Source organism: Python bivittatus, unplaced genomic scaffold (genome assembly GCF_059951505.1).
Source record: "Python bivittatus isolate LINGU-HERP-01145 unplaced genomic scaffold, Pbiv_v1 ctg000080_np1212, whole genome shotgun sequence".
Classification (NCBI taxonomy): domain Eukaryota; kingdom Metazoa; phylum Chordata; class Lepidosauria; order Squamata; family Pythonidae; genus Python; species Python bivittatus.
In genome coordinates this window covers 27,885,559-27,905,032 of record NW_028277035.1, presented here as the reverse complement: position 1 = coordinate 27,905,032, position 19,474 = coordinate 27,885,559, and the positions used below count along the sequence as shown (strand labels likewise).

The 19,474-nt window shown below is 39.9% G+C and overlaps 1 protein-coding gene across 7 annotated transcripts in view; it reads right to left on the bottom strand.

The window, feature by feature from the left end:
- FGF1 (fibroblast growth factor 1) overlaps nt 1-16,587 on the bottom strand; it is a 54,383-nt gene extending 37,796 nt beyond the window's left edge. For 4 of the 7 annotated variants that reach the window (XM_088133707.1, XM_088133709.1, XM_088133708.1 and 1 more), the window contains exon 1: nt 16,005-16,582. The gene's annotated coding sequence lies outside the window, so the exon portion shown is untranslated. Of the gene's footprint in view, nt 1-16,004 lie in introns of all 7 variants that reach the window. The other 3 variants (XM_088133712.1, XM_088133711.1, XM_088133706.1) reach the window with 3 other exon arrangements.
- Between the last annotated feature and the right edge of the window lie 2,887 nt (nt 16,588-19,474).

The window sequence follows — 19,474 nt, the reverse complement described above, 5'->3', positions numbered from 1 at the left end:
TGGAAAAGATCCAATCCTAAAACTGGTCTTCCACTACAATTACTCTTGTTGAACCAGTGTTATCGTTTTAAATCCAGTTCCCAGAAGCAAAATCATACCCAAGATAAATTATGTAAATACAAAAACATTCATAACTCATTTTGAATTGCATTATTCATTCCAGTTATATGTGTTTGGGCTTCCGTGCCCTTAGTGAGGGTGGGAAGGTGGGGAAGAGAACATTGGTAATTGGCACTACAAAAAATGCAGGCTTGGGAGGGAAATATCTTTTGATCCCAACATCAGGTGTCAGAGCAGGGAACAGACAGTGGACAGACAGAGGGACTGACTAATGTTGTCCCCCATACTCTACAGATGATACAAAAGATTATTTCAGTGTAAGATATGGAGGTTTTCACCCCAACTATGCCATCTTCCTAAATGAGAACACAGTTGGCAGAATGGGGTTGATAGCACTTCAGACTGAAAGCTTTTTACAAATTTGCAAAATTTGCCCCCAAGCTTTTTACAAATTTCTCAAACAACTTCTGTAAAGCTCTCAGGATGGTTTGAGAACTTCAGGCCTAATTACTATCAGTAGCTACATGCAGGGCCTGCCAATTCAAAGTACTCTGACCCGGCAGACACAATTCCTTCTAACACCTGCTTTGCACAATGGAATTGTGGATTCCACTGGATATCTCAGGGAAGTTTCCTATATTTCTCCAGATGCATGAGAGGTCACTGTTCCCCTATAGATGGAAAATAATATGCATTTTGCAGTGGTAGATTAAAAAGCAAACAGTCTCTGTGGTTGCAGAGTTGTGATGCAGAGGCATCACCAGACAGGGAAAATGTGTAATGTTGAAATGGCTTCTTTGTCTCTTTTGGTATTGCTTTAGTTGACCCCCGCCCCTCCCCAAAAAACCCCAGCCAAAATCGTATGGTTGAAATTTAATGAAGATCTTCTAAATATATATAGATGTCCCTATGATTAATATTTGAATTCTGATCACAGCTGGCCATCTCACCCACAAGGTAGGCTTAAATTTAATCTGTAATAATCTCATCACATAAAAGCTTTTGACAGCAATTGCAAAACCATCATTCTGTGGTAAAGTGCATGGGTTACTGGAAAAGGCCCCTACATTCAATTCTTTGTATATGCTGAGACTTGGAAACCTGCTATGGATCATTGTAGATCACCCATATCAATGTGGTGCCTTCTCTATGCTGGCTTAGAATCCTGATGATTCTGGTCCAATTTAGTTAAAGGCAAACCGTGTGAAGAAGGGTTGTACAGCAACCCTAAACCAGATGAGCAATGGATCTCTCAATAGGGGACAGCTTCCTATGACTTCTAAGTCTTTAACATATTTACTTTAAAGTAACTCAATGGCTTCCTCTTGAAGAATTAGTCTTGGATTTAGCTCAGTCTTGGATTTAGACTGGAGTTTTTCTCCTCAACAAAGACGCCTGAAAACTTGTGCTGCGGGGTAACCATGAAAGTGAAAATGTTACTGGTAAAACTTTGATGAAAGATACATAAAAGGCTTTTATATATATCGGAGGGTATATAGCATTCAGAATGTAATAACCCTGTGAAAGTTTAATAATATAATTTTGTTTGGAGGAAGAATATATTGGGAACTTTGGAGAAGAAATATTTAAACTTGATAATGCATTATAATAGCTTTTATATTGATAATAATGTGATTTCCTATATTTTAATTGATATTTTTGTACCTCACAAAAGAGGGAGGTTTCACCTGTTATTTAAAGTCACATCCAAAACAAATTATATGGCAAGATAATATTAAAACACTGGAAGATCTGGGCATGAATCCATGCCTTAATTGCCAGTATTATAGTATGCTTAATGTGGAACAGCCTGAACAGGATTTGTGAACTACAGTGAGGGCAAAACAGAGCAGCCAGAAAAATAGTAGAAAATCTATAAATGGCCACATATTGCCAGCAAAAAGAATTTCTTTAATAACGGGTTTGACTCAGCTTTTATTGGTCTATCACTAAAAGAGTATCTTTCAGTTTCTTTCTTTCACTGCCCTCCACAATTCTCCTTTCCCAGTCCTGATGGTGAGATCCGGCCTCTGCTATTAGTCTTGCTCATGTGAATGTGACCCTGAACTCTTGATAAACTAATACCCATCTGTACTACAAAATGTCATGAGATTACCAGAAATACTAGGCTGTTGGGTGTATATCTCATTTATTTATGAATTACTGCTTATATAGACTGTCACAATGTATAACATGCCAGTTTTTTTCCTGAGATGCTTCTTCCCACCCCCACCCTCCTATCCTGTAATACCAGCTGCTATAATAACTATGTTCCCTGTGGGTTTGTTCAATATCATACAATATATTATGTGGCTGGTGTTACTATTACTATTGTTCAAGGTTGGGGATGGCTAAAAAACATCTTGGGTAATCTACACATTGTTCAAAATTGAGGGCAGTCTGATATAGGTCTTTGTCTCTCTGAAGATGCTTAGCTATTAATAGAGGGCATGTAACTACTTCCAATACACTTTACTTTCTATCTCCCAAGTCTGTTTAATAAAGTAATATTATCTTATGGATCAGCAAATCCAGCTATCTTTTACTGGGTCAGACTGGTGGTTCATGCAGTTTTACTGGATTGCAGCAGGATATACAATGAATGAATGAATGATGCTGTCTGTTTCCCAACCTACACCTTCTGTGGAGCTAGGAAAGGCTACTTGACTCTGACTAAGAGAGGTTCTCTAGATGTTTTCCCCAAATTTACTTGAAACTTCCAAACACTGAACCTGGAATACTGCCCTCAGAGAATATGCTGTACCACTTAGCCATCACATTTTCTTACTCCTAGAAAGTAGCAACCAATCAACTGGAATGAAGGCAGGGAAAAGCTGAATGTGATGATCATGCCTTGTCATGTACTTCTTTGGCCAGGGGTTAGCAGAGACTGAGGATATTTAAAGTATGGGATGAGGCTGGAGAGAACTGCTCTTCCCCATTATGTTACCTAAAGCTTTGCATAGAACTTTTCTTTCTCTTACTGGAAGCGTATAACTTGTGACCCTTCTGTTGTGGTTGAACAATAGTTACTGTGCTTGTTGGAGGCTGGGACAGGAGATTGACAGCATCACTTGGCTGGCCCAGGTTAAGATGTACAACTTGATATCATCTGGATATTGAGGATACTGAACCCCAAACTGGAGGATGACTCCCTGAGAGGTTTCATGTAGATGTTAAACAGGAGGGGGCAGGGAACATTGAGCTCTGAGGCACAGGGCAATGAAGGATGGAAGGCACAGCCTCCCCCCCACCAACACTGACTGGAATTGGCTGATGAGAAAAGAGAACCATTGTAACATGGTGCCCCCCCACTCCTGCACTCTGCAGCTGATCCAGAAGGATACTGTGATTGATGGCACTGAAAACTGCTGACAGATCAAGGAATACAAGGATGGACACACCACCACCATCCTGGCTCCACTATAGGTCACCAACAAGTGCAACCAATGCTGTGTCCCAGATTGAAGTCTGATTGAAAGAGGTGCAGCTATTGAGGAAGAACTGAGGACTTTTCAGCATATTGATGGTGTTTATGATTAAAGCCTTTAGGACATCCGGTTGCTGATGTTACTGCAGGAAACACGACATCCAACGCAGGAATCTTATATCAGGAACAGGAACAAATGTCATGGGAAAGCTCAACATTAATAGCTAAGCATCTTCAGAAATTAATTGACTATATATTGATATCTTAGGCATCAGCTAATTGAAAAGGCCTGGAACTGGATACTTTCAGTCAGAAAATCCTATGGCTCACTACTCAGAACACAAAAAACAAGGAAGGGCACTACTTTTATAGTCAAGAAGGATATAGCAAGGAGAGTACTTGGTTTTAATGAAACAACCCTTTAATATGACAATTATTCAGGTTTATGCTCCAAATGCTGATGCAGAAGAAGAGGGGGTTGATACGTTTTATGGTCAAGTTCAATCTGAAACTGACAGAACATATAATCAGGATGTGCTACTTATGGTTGGAGATTGGAATGCAAAAAGTTGGAAATGTTTAGGAGAAAAACATAGTTGGACTGTATAGCCTAGAAAACAGAAATGAAGCAGGAAAGTGACTGTTCAGTTCCTGCCAGTCCAAAGATTTCTTCATTGTAAGTCTTCCAACAACCTGAAAGACATTACATACGTGGACGTCACCAGATGAAGTACACAGAAATCAGATTGACTATATTACAGCAAAGATGTGATCAGGGGCTGACTGTGGAACAAATCATGGATTGCTCATGTGCAAGTTCCAAGTCAACCTAAAATGGAAGAAAAAACCAACCAGTTTCCACAATATGATCTTGAGCATATACCCACCATTTTCAAGGAGTACATCAAGAATCACTTTGAATTCCTGAATCTCATTAATAGAGAACCAGAGGAACTGTGTAATGAACTTAAAGAAATTGTTAAGGATGAATGTGAAAAGAGATGGCCAAGGATAGAGAAACAGAAGAAAGCAAGCTGGATGTCAGAACAAATCATGGAAATTCCCAAGAAGAAAAGAGAAACCAAAGCCAAAAATCTCAGGAAGGAAACAAAGAGTTTCAGAATGCTGTTAGAAGAGACAAGAAGCAGGATTACAACAACATCTGTAAAGACATTGAAGATTGAAACAGACATGGAAAAACAAGGAAAGTCTTTCAAAAAATCTCTGAACTAAGAAGGAGGTTCCAACCTCAAGTTGGTATGCTAAAATATGCTAATGGAGAGATAGTAACTGATTTAAAGAAGATCAAACAAAATGGAAGGGGTATACTGAAATTCTGTATATTAGAGATGTCAATATCCAATATACCTTAGAAGATATTTCCTACTTACAAGAACTTCTCTTGGTTATTACCAAGCTGGAAGGCTTCAGGAACTGATGGACTACCCACAGAAATATGGCAAGGAACAGAAGAAAAATCAGTAGAGGTTCTAACTAAGCTATGCTATCAAGTCTGGAGAACAACACAGTGGCTGACAGATTGGAAGATTTCAATCTATATACCGATATCAAATAAACTTTGATATTGCCAAATATTGCACAATATCCTTAATTTCACATGCTAACAAAATAATGCTTAGGATCATCCAACACAGATTACAGCCCTATGTGGAAAAGGAAATGCCAGATGTTCAAGCTGGCTTTAGAAAAGGCCAAGGAACATGAGACATTATTACTGATGCATGCTGGATAATTGAGAAAGCCAAAGAATTCCAAAAAAGAAGTCAGTATGTGCTTCATCAGCTATAGAAAGATCTTCAATTGTGTCAACCCTGTCAAGCTGTAGAATATCCTTGGAAAACAGGAAATCCCAGAACATCACATTGTCCTGGTGCAAAACCTATATAGAGGTTACAAAGTTAATGTATGGACAGAACATGGCTAAACAGACTGTCTCCAGGCTGGCAAAAGAGTGAGACTGGACTCTACACTCTCCCCTTATTTATTCATACTGTATGCTGCATATTTATTAAGGGAAAATGGATTGGAAGAAGATAAGCTTGGCCTTAAAATTGGAGGAAGAAGCATCAATAACCCATGCTATGCTGATGATGCTATTCCGATAGCTGAAAATGCAAAGGATCTGCAAGGAGTATAGTGAAGGAGTATAGTAAAAGTCAAGGAATATAGTGAAAAAGTGGGACTAAAACTAAATGTAAAGAAGACCAAAGTAATGACAACAGGTACAACAACCAGCCATAGAATTGACAATGAAGATATTGAAGTGCTAGATAGTTCTGCCTTTTAGGATCAGACATTAATGTAAAGGAAAAAGCAGTCAAGAAATATGTTGCAGATTAGTACAGCAGCCATGAAGGCCTTGGAAAACATATTCAGACACTGCAATGTGTCTACACTTACAAAGATCAGAATAATTCAGGTAATGGTATTCTCTGTGACCCTCTATGGAAGCAAAAGTTGGATTTGGAAGAAGCAGGATAGAAAGAGTATTGATGCGTTTGGAATTTGGTATTGAGAAGACCCCTAAGAATAGCATGGACAGCCAAAAACCAAAAACAACAACAACAGACAAACAAATGAATCATCAAACAAATCAATCCAGAGTTCTCACTCAAGGCAGAAATGACCTGGCTCAAATGATCATACTCTGAAGTATGACACATTATGCAAAGACCTAGATCTCTGGAGAAAACTCTAATGCTGAGAAGAGTTGACACTCACCCATAATCCATCAATCTTTTGATTTATAGAAAACTGTTTGGAGTGTTTTGGACATCATTGTTTTAAGATTGGGCCATAGCATGAACTTCATTCTTGGCATGCCCTTGAAAGGTACAGAAATCTGCTTATAGTTGACTTAAATAAAGTGGATATGGAAATTCCTTTTCTCTTATGTATTTAATGAAGGAAATAGCATTTTCTTTTTCTTATTATGGGTACAATTCCCAAGATGGCTTTTGAACTCATTTCACAACATCTGGAGGACCAGTATATTCATTGCCTTCTTTGTTTACATTGATTTAACTCACAATTATCTGAAACAGTCTTTGAAAGATAAAAAAAGAGCTATCCCATTACTCTTGCTATAGTTGGCCTGCACAATCGGTACCAGAATGAAGGAGACATGAGTTGACCAACAGGATTTGCTTTCTCCAAAAGGTATTATACCATCTTAAGAGAGGTTCTTGAAAAATGTGTTTGTTTTCTTACCAGACATAACAAGGACTGTCTTAAATGAGCATGTTTGGCTTTATGTAAGGAATAGGCAGAAAAAGAAATACTGTAATGTCATGCATAAGAGTTAGTGGATAAGCATGTGTCTCCAGCTTCTATGATGTTTATCATAGTTTATCTTAAATATGTTTATCAGTGTTTATCTTAGTGACATACAGGCACTGGTGAATAATTTGTTGATCATTACCCTTTTGATGTATAGTTATTACAGTGGAATGAGAAGGCAGGATGGCTTCCTTCAAGAGAATATAAATTCAACCTTCAGTGGAAATTATCTAACAGGCTAAAACACATCTGTCCTAGCATTGTTTCAATTTAAGCAGTGATTCAAAACTCAATCAATTGAGTGAACTTCTGAAAGGTATCTAGAATATATATTAAAACAATGTGTTTCTCTGGAGATTGGGGTCTGTAAGTAATATAAAATATATAAAATTTAATCCAGCATTAACAGCACTTAAACATAAACAAGTTGTCTGCTACATTTCTAGCTGAATTATAAACAGCACAAGAACAGTTTATTTTCTGTTTAGCTTCCCCCCTTCTATGTGCAAAAAAGAATCTGCAATTTAGTCTGGAGGACCATGGAAATGAACAAATATCTAACATTTGAACTCTGGTGAGTTCTCTTCACACTATGCCTCTGTACATGATTACATAAACCAAAGAAAATTATCATTTAATACAGTGAGTTCCTTTTATCTGTGGAGGAAACAGAGATCCAGCAGAAAATTCTTGCTAGTGGAATAGGATAGGACAGTAGTGCTGGGATTCCTCCTTTCCCGAGCATCACTATACAAATCATTTCAAAAGAATCCATAAGTTCTTAGAACTACATGGAGAAAATAAGCTTGAAAAGCCTTTTTCTTGCTTCAAGAAAAGTCTACTGAGCAACAGTCATGATACAGCTCATTTTAAAAAATGTAGTATTTTCAAAACAAAATACTAATCTATCAAGTACCTGAAAGAGTTCCATCAACTCTAAGACTTCAGCTTATATCACTGGCTTTGGGCCATATACATTTCTTACAGAATATCACTTCTGTAGAAAAATTGCAAACATTCTGCTCTTGTGGGATGAGATTATGAGAAAATCTTTCTACAGGAAGCATCTGCTAAGCAACCTGAACTTGCACAAACAGGGCCTCTGGATGATATGCACACTGAGTCGTACATATCCTAAGCAGAGGGGAACCTATTTTGCTTTGAGAATTGAGTGAAGGGAACTCTTAATTCCAGCATTGTGAATGTGTCTTTGAAAAGCATTGGTAAGCATATAAAAGGTTCCTTTTGGTGGATTGGTCTTGACTAGGTATGACAGCCCCCTAGTTTTTGGTGTGGCTCCTAAAGTGCCTGGTAGCTGACTCCTGCTGAGAGGCTGTAATAATGGAATTCAGCTTTGGCTTCCCCTCAATCTTATTTTACTTTTTTTTCCCCCAAAAGGTCCCCATAATGAAAAATGGGCAAACATTACCTGCCCTTTGGAAAATGTCATGGAAGACTAATCCATATGTAATGCTTGACCTAGGTGAAGATGCCCAACTAACTATTTATCAAGGTGATGAATCCACAACAGCATCCTCAAGACCCTCCCCAGTTTATCATGAAAGCATCTGCTACTGGTCATTCTTTGCTTTGCTTGACAGTGATGTTTTTCCCTGCTGCCAGTGCAACTTGTGCCAAGCAGTCAGTCTGTGAAAAAACATTCTGAGATAAGTTTAGGGGTGAGAAAATTCCTTACTCCTATTACCACCTGAGGATTCTGAGGGCACGCTCTCCCCTGGTTCCTGGCCACCTATTTTCAGGGTCATTCACCTTCACTGTCAATGGGAGAGTCAGGGCTCTTCTGCTATGCCAAAAAGCCAACTTACATCTCTTGCCAACCTATGGGTGGGAGAGAAGCAAGGAGAGAAGACAGGGAAGGTCCCAGTTCTCCTGGACCAAAAAGACCCACTTTCCCCACAGGGTGGTTGAAAAGCTACTTTCCCTACAGTTTTCCAATGGGTGGTGGGAAGACATTTGAATACATGCCCAGGGGTCTTCTGGAAGACTGTTGTATATGTTTCATCAATGCTATCTGTGGCTTCTGCACTGGAAGCTGCAAGGCAGGGGGCAATTTAACCATACGCATTTAAAAAGCCAAAGCCATAGGGGTGCAGCTATGTCATAGGGGAAACAGCACCCTCTGCCCACTACTCTTGATACATGCCCATCTATCTTCTGCTGGACGCATGCTTAAAGAGCCCCCACCCTACCCCATGAATTTAAGATCATTCTGTACAAATGGAGAACTGATGGAAGACCCACTCTTCTTTCTCCCCCCATTGCAAGAAAAGTAGTGGGAAGAGAAGAGATTGTTAGCTCTCTTCTCTCCCATGGGTGGCAAGGAACAGGGGCAAAGAAGGGAAGGTGCAGAGAACAACTCCTTTGGTGTAGAGTGTGGACGCTCTGTGGGATCAAAAAACTGACAGCAGGAGGATCCACTCTATACCCCACCTCCCTTGTGCCGCCACATGTGGACTTTCCCCTCTTTGCTTCACTGCCAAGCAAAGCTGGTATTGAAAGTATGGTCAGCACTCCTTTAAGTTGGCATAGTTTTCTGCCTGCCCCTACGCTGGATAGCAACATGCTGATGCTGCCATATGGATAAGCCATGTGTCACTGCTGTGGTTCTTCATCTACCTCAGTGTGGAAGGAAAGCCTCACAGTGGCCAGCATGAGCTCTTCCTTCCCTTTGTTTTCTCTCCTAGGACTTTAAGGCAACCTGAAGAGCATTGCACCACACATGGTTTCAATTATAAAAGGAAAACGTCATGTGGGAGAGCAGAAAGGAAGAACTTGCATCTGAGAGAGAGTCCAGTAGTGGTCAATTCAACAGATGACTGATGGTAAGGGAGGAACTGTGGAGCCCAGCAGCCTCATCACTCCAGCAGCCACACTGAGAAGCTACAGCCAGCCAGCACTGGTAAAGCGCTTTCCTTTTCTCACCCCAGCATACACTGAGAAACTGCCAAGCCAAAGCTTCAGCAGCAGTTTAGAACAGCAGCTGACAACAGAAGCCAATTTGAAGGTGGCTAAATGGTAGCTAAAGACATTGGTGTAAGCTCAAAAAACAAAGAAAAATAGACTGTGTAGTTATAAGGTATAGACATAGATGTCAGCATAGGTATAGTTTAAGATAGTATAGGCTTAGTAATAAGTAAGTTTGTTGAGTACATAAGATACAGAATAAGTGAGTTTGTTAATTTTTTGTAATAAAAACCTCCCTGGGGAAAAGACATGGAAGTTAAAAACAGTCTGTCTGTTGCTGTTGGTACCATTTCCCAAAAGAACCCTCTCACGCCCTGCTTTAAAGGATTTGTAGTATGAAGTTTTCTATTTGTGCTGGAAAGGCAGTAGAAAGGCAGTCATCATTTGGGTAGATGACAGGGCATTGACATAATGTGCTTTCAGAGACTCATTCTTCTGATGAGTTGATCTGATGTATTAATTGTCTGTAGAAATGTCCAAGGTATTATCAAGGGCAATTCCACACAAAACCTGCAGGTAGGTAAGACAGTATAACTGAAACTTGTTGAGCTTAATTAATGCCCATAAAATGCATATTATGTAAAGGAAATACTTGAAATTGTTATGAAATTACTGATACTTGGGACTAATATGTATGTATTCAACATTGTTAATTCCAGCCCTTGCAAAGATAACAAATGAGACAATGGGTACAGCTGTAATTAATGTTATTATGCAAGTTAAAAACAATGTTCTCAGGATATAACCAGAAAGTTAGTTTCTTCATAATTCTTTGAGTTTTACTTAATCACTCAGGACAGGCTCCTCCAACAAATTCACAAAACAAGAGTAGCAAAATCTGATAAATTAGGAAATTCAGCAAAACCTGCAATGAGTAGGGCTTTTTTTTTTTTTTTTTTGAAAAATCAGTATACAAATTATCTAGTATAAATGAAAAAGTTATGCCAATCATTAGATTTTAATTACTTATTAAAGTATGTTTTCAAAATGAAGAATTTACATGGAACACTCACAGGTGAATGCCATACATTTCCCCCCATTTTTCTTACTCTGATACACATTCGCTCACCTAATTTCATTGTTTACTTTTTACTCTTCCCTCATCTGCAACTCAGCAGTACTCCAATATTAAGATAATGTTAATTATCAGCCACCAAGCCAGATTCAGGAGGTTTTGCTTCTGATCTATAAGATCATAAGCAATTTGGGGCTCGGATACATGGGTTCACCTTCTCTGTACAAATGAATAATTGTTAAGCACCTCAATAGAAATCCTGCCTTGTTCGCTGCAAGTGATAAAGTATAAATTTGTATTTACTTACATGCGGGTCTTCTCTGCAATAGTATCTGTATTCTGGAATGTTTCCCCCACTGAAATCCAGAAGGCCTTACATCTTTTGGGTGCTTAGTGAAAATTTGTCTCTTTGCTTGGCCTCTCCGTATCAATGTTGTCTTCGGGTGATTTTGCTTGGTTCTGCCCTCTTGACTCACACCGCATTTTTAATTACTGTATCTTATATGACTTTTTTGTATTTTATTATATTTTAATACTTTTTAGTTTTATACTAGTAAACTACCTGGAGATATCATTACACAGGGAGCAATATATTAAAGTAAATAAATGAACAAAATAATGTTCCATGCATCTGACAATATGTAGTTCCTTAAGCTTATGCCATTATACATCTCTTCATATTTTGGATAACATAAGATTCTTTGTAGTTTTTACATGAGAAAAAAGCCTATTGCCTATATATTTATTCCCTCAAAGATATGACTGAGGACAAAGAAACACTGCTATCGGTAATACAATTTAAGTTGTGGATTTTATGAAGGAGCTGGTCCAATTTCACCCACAGAAAAGTTGACTGGATAACTCAACACTTCCTGTAAGTAGTCTTATCCTTGTGAGAAACTGATTTAGTTGAAAAATATAGTTTGAATTAAATGTGTTTGAATCAAATACTGTATGTAATTGAAGTTGCTTCAATTAAGAATGGGTAGGAGGGTGCTTTTGACCAAAGGCTCCAATCTCAAAGCAGGAACTCTTGAATCTTTAGATGCCTCCTTCTGTCTGCTTCCACTTGGTTCTGAAGCCAGCTACCAACATTTCTGACACCAGGAAGGCCCAGCACAAGTTGTTGGGAAGACTGGACAGAGGTCATGCTCAGATGGGCTTTGAATCAGAAGGAGAGCTGCTGTAGCTAAATTCCTCCTGTTGTCGTAATCTCTTTGGCTTTGATTCACTTCCAACTCTTATAGCTGGAGGGTGATTGATAATTGGGGGTGGGGGAAGTTCAGGAAAGGGATGTGAAATCCCTTGGCTTGCTTTCACCTTTCTAGTCTGCTGCCAGCATAGAATTATAGAATTAGAGGCCTCAGACCCTCCAGTATTGAAGTCTTCTGTGGAATGCCTTAGATGACTTTGCCCACACCCAAGAATGTAGGGAAATCTAGTGAAAATATATATATATATATATATATATATATATATATATATATAAATAAATACACATACACATACACATACATACACACACGCGTGCACACATGCTGCATTTCCACACATCATAAATTGCAAGTTTAAAACTTCGAACACTTCAGTGAAAATGTTGCTTTACAGAATTCTGCCAAGATGTATTTACCTTTATATAACTTTTCTTTTGAAGTTACATTTTCTATGGTTTATTCATTAGAAAAATAGATGGGATAAGGGAAACTTAGAATGGAGGCATGAATGTTTCTCTGATTCTATTTGGGTTACTTACAATTTTTTAAATTCACATGAGCAAAATAATATAGAAGCAAACAACCCTTATGAGAATCATTTTCCCTCTAGCTCTTTTCCTACTCAAAATGTCTGTTTTTCTACCCATGAAGTGAAAGATATCCCCACCAAATAAGTAGAAAAGCAGACTTACATGGGGGAGAGGGAATAATGCTGATCAAGAAAACAATCAAAAGATTAAGGATTAAGTAACCCATCTCTATTTTTCTCTTACACACAAACAATTTAACCTTCAATAGTGACACTTTTTCTGTATTAATTATCCTGATACATATGTTGCATTGCTCTTTCTTACATGGACTATTAGGGAGCTCTCAGCTATGACAGTTTCCCCATAAATCTTATAATGACACATTATACTGGAAGGACACAGTTTTTCATTAGTAAGTCATTAGGCAGGATCTGCTAGAAATGTGGTTTCAGCAGAGATGGAATCAGGGTTTGGTTTCTGCTCAATTAAGACACATTGTGTACATTATTCAGCAAGCAGATTTACCCCAGGGATTTCAAACAAGATACTAATGTTGCCAGGAGTTCATGAGATAAATGAAATCCTCTTTCATACTGACAAATACTGTTGGTGACAAGTGACATCATTATAAACAGTACTCCCAAAGACAATCTTGGTCTCCATTCACTGTGTTAATAGCTCCTCCTGAATTAATGCTACAGTGGGGGCAAGTTTTCCTCTCCACTGTGTGGATTCACTGAAAGAAGATGGATAGATTGATCGATCGATCGATCTACTGATGTGGAGAAACTTCCCCATGGGGCACAATTATTGTGATATGAAATATAAATGGCAAGAGTCCTTTAGGGGCTCATGTCCAAGAAGTCAGAAAAACCAGTGAATCTTTTAAATTTACTATAACATGAATTGGTGTTTCCAAACTAGATTTTTTAGCAGCCAGTCCAATTGTCATTCATGGAGTTTTGTGGGAGGCTATAAATAGCAACATATTCCATTTGTACCCTTTCCAAATTTTCATTTGAGGAGGAAAGTTGGGAAGTAAGGTGGCTTTTGATTGATATGCAGGGAGCCATCCATCTGGAAGCAGCCAAGCATAAAAAGACATCCTTAAAATCAAAACATGTGATTCTTAAAGTGTCCCAAATTAAGTACCTGAATTAGGAAGTTGGGTTCTTACCTTCCATAAGGAATTGTGACAAATGAGTTTGGAGCATCAGTGGAAAAAGACAGCTGCTTGATAGGGGCAGAGCACCAACAAATCCTCTATTATAGCATCGTGTGTATGTATGTATACGATTTATTACAGCTACCCTCTCCAAAAAACTTACAACATACCAAATATACAATTAAAACAGTTAAAAACATACAAAACTTAATAGCCTGGACAAGAGAACAATCGTAACAGTCAAAACAGGGGACCCACAAAGATACTAACCCCAGGCCTGGGAGCAGAGCCAAGTCTTAAGGACCTTTCAGAGAGTGGGCAACATCTGTATCTCTGGGGGAATGCTATTCCAGAGGGCAGGGGCTGTGACAGAGAAGGCACTCTTCTTTGGTCCTACAAGATGACCACATTTAATTGAGAGAAACTGGCGTGCATCCACTCTGCCTGAATGTATCAAGTGGGCAGAAATGATTGGAGATAGGTGGTCCTGCAGATAACCAGGTCCAATGCCATAGGATAGCAGTATTTCTGTTTTGGAAACTCCACATGAGAATAGCTCACACAGAACTATTACTCAGTATGGAAACAGCAAAACTAAGAAACTGGCAAGTAGGGAGGCTGGCAAAGAATCCATTGTACATCCCAGGAAGTAATGGATTTAATCTGCCTAGAATAACATAATAGGGATTTTATCCAGCTAAAAGCCCCCGGGATGTAATTTAATCATTCTAGAACATGGATTTCATGGTCCTATAGTGGCTGTCTCAGGGACTTCAGTCATCTAGTGATCCTTGAGAACAAGCGCCATTCTGTTCTTTTGTTTTTTAGAAACAAAAGCTATATTTTAAAAGTAAAAATAATACAGTAAGCATATGTCTCCATGGCTTTATTCAAAAATAGCAAAAAGAAAGCGTGCTGTGGCAAACAGTTTCAGCCCTGGAGGGCTCTGGCAAACATATGCCAACATAGGTACTAATAACACGCTTGTTTGTTGTTTCCCTGATCTGGGTGAGGTCCAGCTGTAGCACTATCCCAAAATAGTCTATGAGACAGAATTGCATTTGATTCATAAGCCAAAAAAACATCACTGCATGTCTGAGAGTCATCAGGCACTACAATAACATTGGATTTTTTCTGCATGGGTTTAGAACAAATGCAATTGGGTTGTATCATTATTTGCACTGCTACCCAGGTGGCTGTAAACCAGAGTATTATAAAGGCAAAGGCAGGTATAAACTTTAAAAGGAGCATCTGTATACAATGTTTGAAACCCATCCCCTTTCCTTTAGGCTTTATATCAAGATCACAAGATATGTTCCCTTAGACCCACATGATTCGGAACGCAGCATTTCACAAGTAGAAACAGATGGAAAGACATGTTGCACAAGCCCTGAAAAACATGCAGCTGATTCCAAGCCACCACCACCACCCTGGCTGTTCCACCTGCTCCAAAGCATTAAGACTTGGGGAACAACAGGAGAGTAATTGAGATAGACCAGGAAGCCTGCAGAGTCTTCTCATGCCCTCCTGAGCCATTTATTCCAACTGTTTGATGTGAAAAAATCAAGAGAAGGAAAAGAAGAGGGACAACTGACTTCTGTGGGAACTGCATTGCTTTAAAAAATGCTTACCGTGGGAATGTAGCAAAAGAAAGGCAAGCCAGCAGGCAAAATCCTTTGCACCTCTCAGGATGTCATAGACATCTTGAAAGGATCTGAATAACTAAAGACAGGAGACAAGTAACACGTAGATAACTTATACCTAGGATCAGTTTTGTCATTCTTGCTAATGGAGAAGCTAGATAATTAGCATCTAAGCCAATGTTGTCCAAACTTGGCCACTTTAAGATGAGTGGACTTCAACTCCCAGAATTCCCCAGCCAACCATGCTGGCTGGGGAATTCTGGGAGTTGAAGTCCACTCAAAGTGGCCAGGTTTGGACAACACTGATCGAAGCAAAACTAAGCAAATCTTCCCTGCTGCCCCTCAGCAAATATTCTTAGAACTGTCCCATTAATTCACCCATATTCAAGGGTGGCCCATCATTAATAAAAGTGCAGAAGAATCTGAGCTCTGGATCATTCCCTGGGCACACACATGAAACAAAGAAGCCTTTAACAGAGTCCCTATCTCTACAGCCTGGATGGATTCTCAATACAGAAGGTAGTCATTTTTAGGTTATCTGTCTTCTACAGTTAGCAGTAACCTCTACAAGACCTACCAGGTTTCCTATGCTCAGAGCTCTTCCTCATCTATGCCCTGTTTGCTCAATCATTCTTGCCCATCTCTGGGTAATATTATCTTACCTGCTAGAAGGAAGTCCAGCTGACAGAGCTGAAGCTTTCGCCGCCTGGATCAGGAAGCAAAACTTGTATGATCTGAGCAGCAAAAGAGAGGTGTGCCAGCACAGCTGCAGGTTTCTTCCTCTTCCCCTGATGCCTGTATAGTTTCACTCAGATGCTGCCTGTGCTTTCCTCCTCCTCCTCCTCCTCCTCCTCCTCCTCCTCTCCCTGTTACTGCAGAGAACAAGCGTGACAGGCCAAAACATGCATATCAGGGGCTTGGAAGGTTTCCAGAACTGTGTCCACTCCAGCAATGGTGCTATTGGAGAAGAAAAGTCCTGGGAATTGCCAGTGTTGTGCTCTATGCCTCCGAGATCCTGCTAGATGGAGCACAAAAAGAAACCCTTTCTACCTCAAACCACAAGTTGACACAGAGCAGAAAGAAGTGGCAGGAGAGGAGGGAGGAAACCTGAAACAGCACCGGTAAATAAGAGCAACCAGCTCACCCGAGTGACTGGCAGTCCTTGGCAGGCAACAGGCGCTGCAGCAGCGCAGTGTTCAGATGAATCACCCTCTAATGGGTTCCTTCTAGGTCGGTAATTGAATTAGATGGACCACTCGGCTGAGTTGCAGAGGTATTTTCAGACTCCCACTGCTAAGGAAAGAGTGGACTGCACGCCAGTCAGATTGCAAGTGTTCTCTGTCATTTCCCCCCCCCCCCCCCCAAATGTCCTAGTATTAGGGCAAAATTGGATACAATGCTGGCAGCCCACTTTTTAAAATCCCAGCCTGTCCAATCACATCTAAAGTGGCAAGGAGGTGGGATGGTGCCTGATTTTAAGAGAAAAAGGGTGAAAGGCATCAAGTTCTCCCTTTCCTATTGCCTTTTTAAAAAATATCCTGGGATCCTTTTGTCCTGACAGAAAATGACAGTACAAGAGCCCAGATGAGGTGGAAGAGGGTTCAGCAAACATATAGGTAGCAGCCATTTAAAAATTAAAATCAGGGCCAGCTCCACAAGGCTGGCACTATCATTAGGTAAAGTGAGGAACTACCTCAAGCAGCTGGATTTCTGTGACATGAAAAATCAGTTTTATTTAATGTATCACCATTTCTTTTTCTTTCTTTTTACTTTAAAGGAGGACAAGAAGCGCTTGACAGATTTTCTGACTCGGCTATCTCAGATTGGCCACTCTGAGTATTTAGATAAGCAGAAAGGCAGGGTATCAATTTAATAATACTGTATGTATCCTGATGTGGGGATAAAGAGATATCATTTACTCTTCCACCCCAGGCAGAAAATATATCTTGGGCCAGTTCTGAACCTTGGGAAAGATGTCCCTCACTAAATCTCCCCCACTCCGATCCCACTCCCTTTCCTTCTAGTCTCAATCTAATTACCGTAGAGGAGATTGACAGGGATATAAGCTGTCAGTAGTAGCCTTTGCTCCTTCTGCCTCCTTTGTTCCAACCCCCCACTCCAATTTGTTTGCGTTCTCCTTCTGAACTAATGGTAAAGGGAAGCTTCTTCAGAGCTCTGGTGATCAAGAATGGAACTTACTAATAAGGTTATTATTTTAAAAAAAAAGAATGGAACTTACTAAGACATGGGCTCTTATCCTGCTTATACATTTAATAGTAAGAGATGGGTCTTCCAACTACATTCTCTAGCCTACATTCTCCCTTATCACGCACAGGATGACCCACAAGGGAAACCCTAAGGAAAAAGCCATCAATCAATTCTCCAGATCAGACAAAATGGCTACACAGGATTTGGAAGGATTCGGAAATAAGGGCATTTCTTTTTCCCCAAAATAGTCCAGAGTCTCAATATTCTAAGGCCAAAGGGTGAAGAACTGTTTTTTAAGAGACATAGGCTGATTGATTGATTGATTGATTTCTGTATTATTACAGTGGTACCTCGGGATACGAACTTAATCCGTTCCGTGACTCTGGTTGCAACTCAAGTTGGTCTCAAGTCGAGGTAAAGTTTCCCATAAGGTTCAATGTAAATCCGGTTAATCCGTTCCGCCCTCCGCCCGAATTTGGTCGCAACCCGAGGCAATTTTCTCTTCAGAGCCTTACTCCTGCCAAGCCTGCTCTGCATTTTCTTTGGAGCCATGCTAACACACACACCAAAAACCTTCGCAAAACACCACAAAACACACCACAAACCTCACCGAACGTCTCCTTGCTACCGTGACCTCACCCACAGGAAGCCGCGACCACGTGGCAGCAGGGAAAATGGCCGCGGATCCGGTTCGTAAGTCGAGGCGAGTTTGTAACCCAAGGTAAATTTTTCCTGCTGAAGCTGGTCGTAACCCGAAATGTTCGTTAGTAGAGGCGTTCATAACCCGAGGTACCACTGTACTTATATTTCATTCCAGTCCAGTCAGGACCTTGAGTAGCTTAATATCATCTACAAGAAAATTAAAAAAAAATTATCCATATAAGAACAGCAGTGACAATATCGTACAAAAATCCATAACAGGAAGGTTTTCCTCACAACAAATCTGTTCCTAAAGCTCTCTGGAATATCCAAGTTTTAATGGTTTTTCAAAAAACAAAAACAAAAACAAAAACAACCAAACAAACACTCCAAGCCCAATAAAGTAGAGACCAGTCTAATTTTGTGGAAGTACTGTTCCTGAAAAGAGAGGCAGAAATTGAGAAGGCTTGTTCTGGTGGTCCCTGAAAATAAAACTTCTAAGAGAGGGACCCAAAGAGATTTCATCATCCTGATTTTATTGGATGGGTAAGAAGACAGTCCTAAGCCACATACAGCTTTGGAGATGACAACCAGTATCTTGAATTGCATGTAGAAGGAGACTATTAACTAATGCAGTTTTCAAAGCAGAGGGGGTACACTCCCAAATCTACTTTTACTACTCCAGTTGCTGTTCACTTGAAGCTTCTAAGTGGTTGTCAAGGGCATCTCAGTGTACAACACATTACAGTGCAATAGTTTAGATGAGAAACAATCATGGAAAGGTCATAATTGCTACACTAGATGTAGTTGTGCAAAGGCCTCCTACTCACAACTGCCACCTGCTCTTCAAGTGGGAGCTGAGTCCAAAAAGATCCTCAAGTTTTGAACTAGTTTCATGTGCCAAAGATGGAATATTCCTGGTATTGGAGGGCTTCTGACACTATAATCATTCCATCCAGCTACTATTAAGTCTTCACCTGTTCATTCTCATCCAGATTCAGAGTGGATAGAAGTAGATTTAAACTGCCTCAAAAGACTTCAGAAGACCTTTTTTCATTGCTAGCAGTTTTTAGGTGAGCAATTGCTACAGTGATCTGTCCGAGGTCCTGACAGACCCTATTGTATCTTGCCCTTGTTTTTGCAACCCCATGGTGCCAGATGTGACCCTACTCTTCCAGTATGTGCCAATGAAGTGCCAGTGAAGTCGAGTGATCATTTTGGGGATTCAGAAACCAAGCTAGAACAGAGAAACAGCATTCTAAACATACCATCTACAAACATGCTT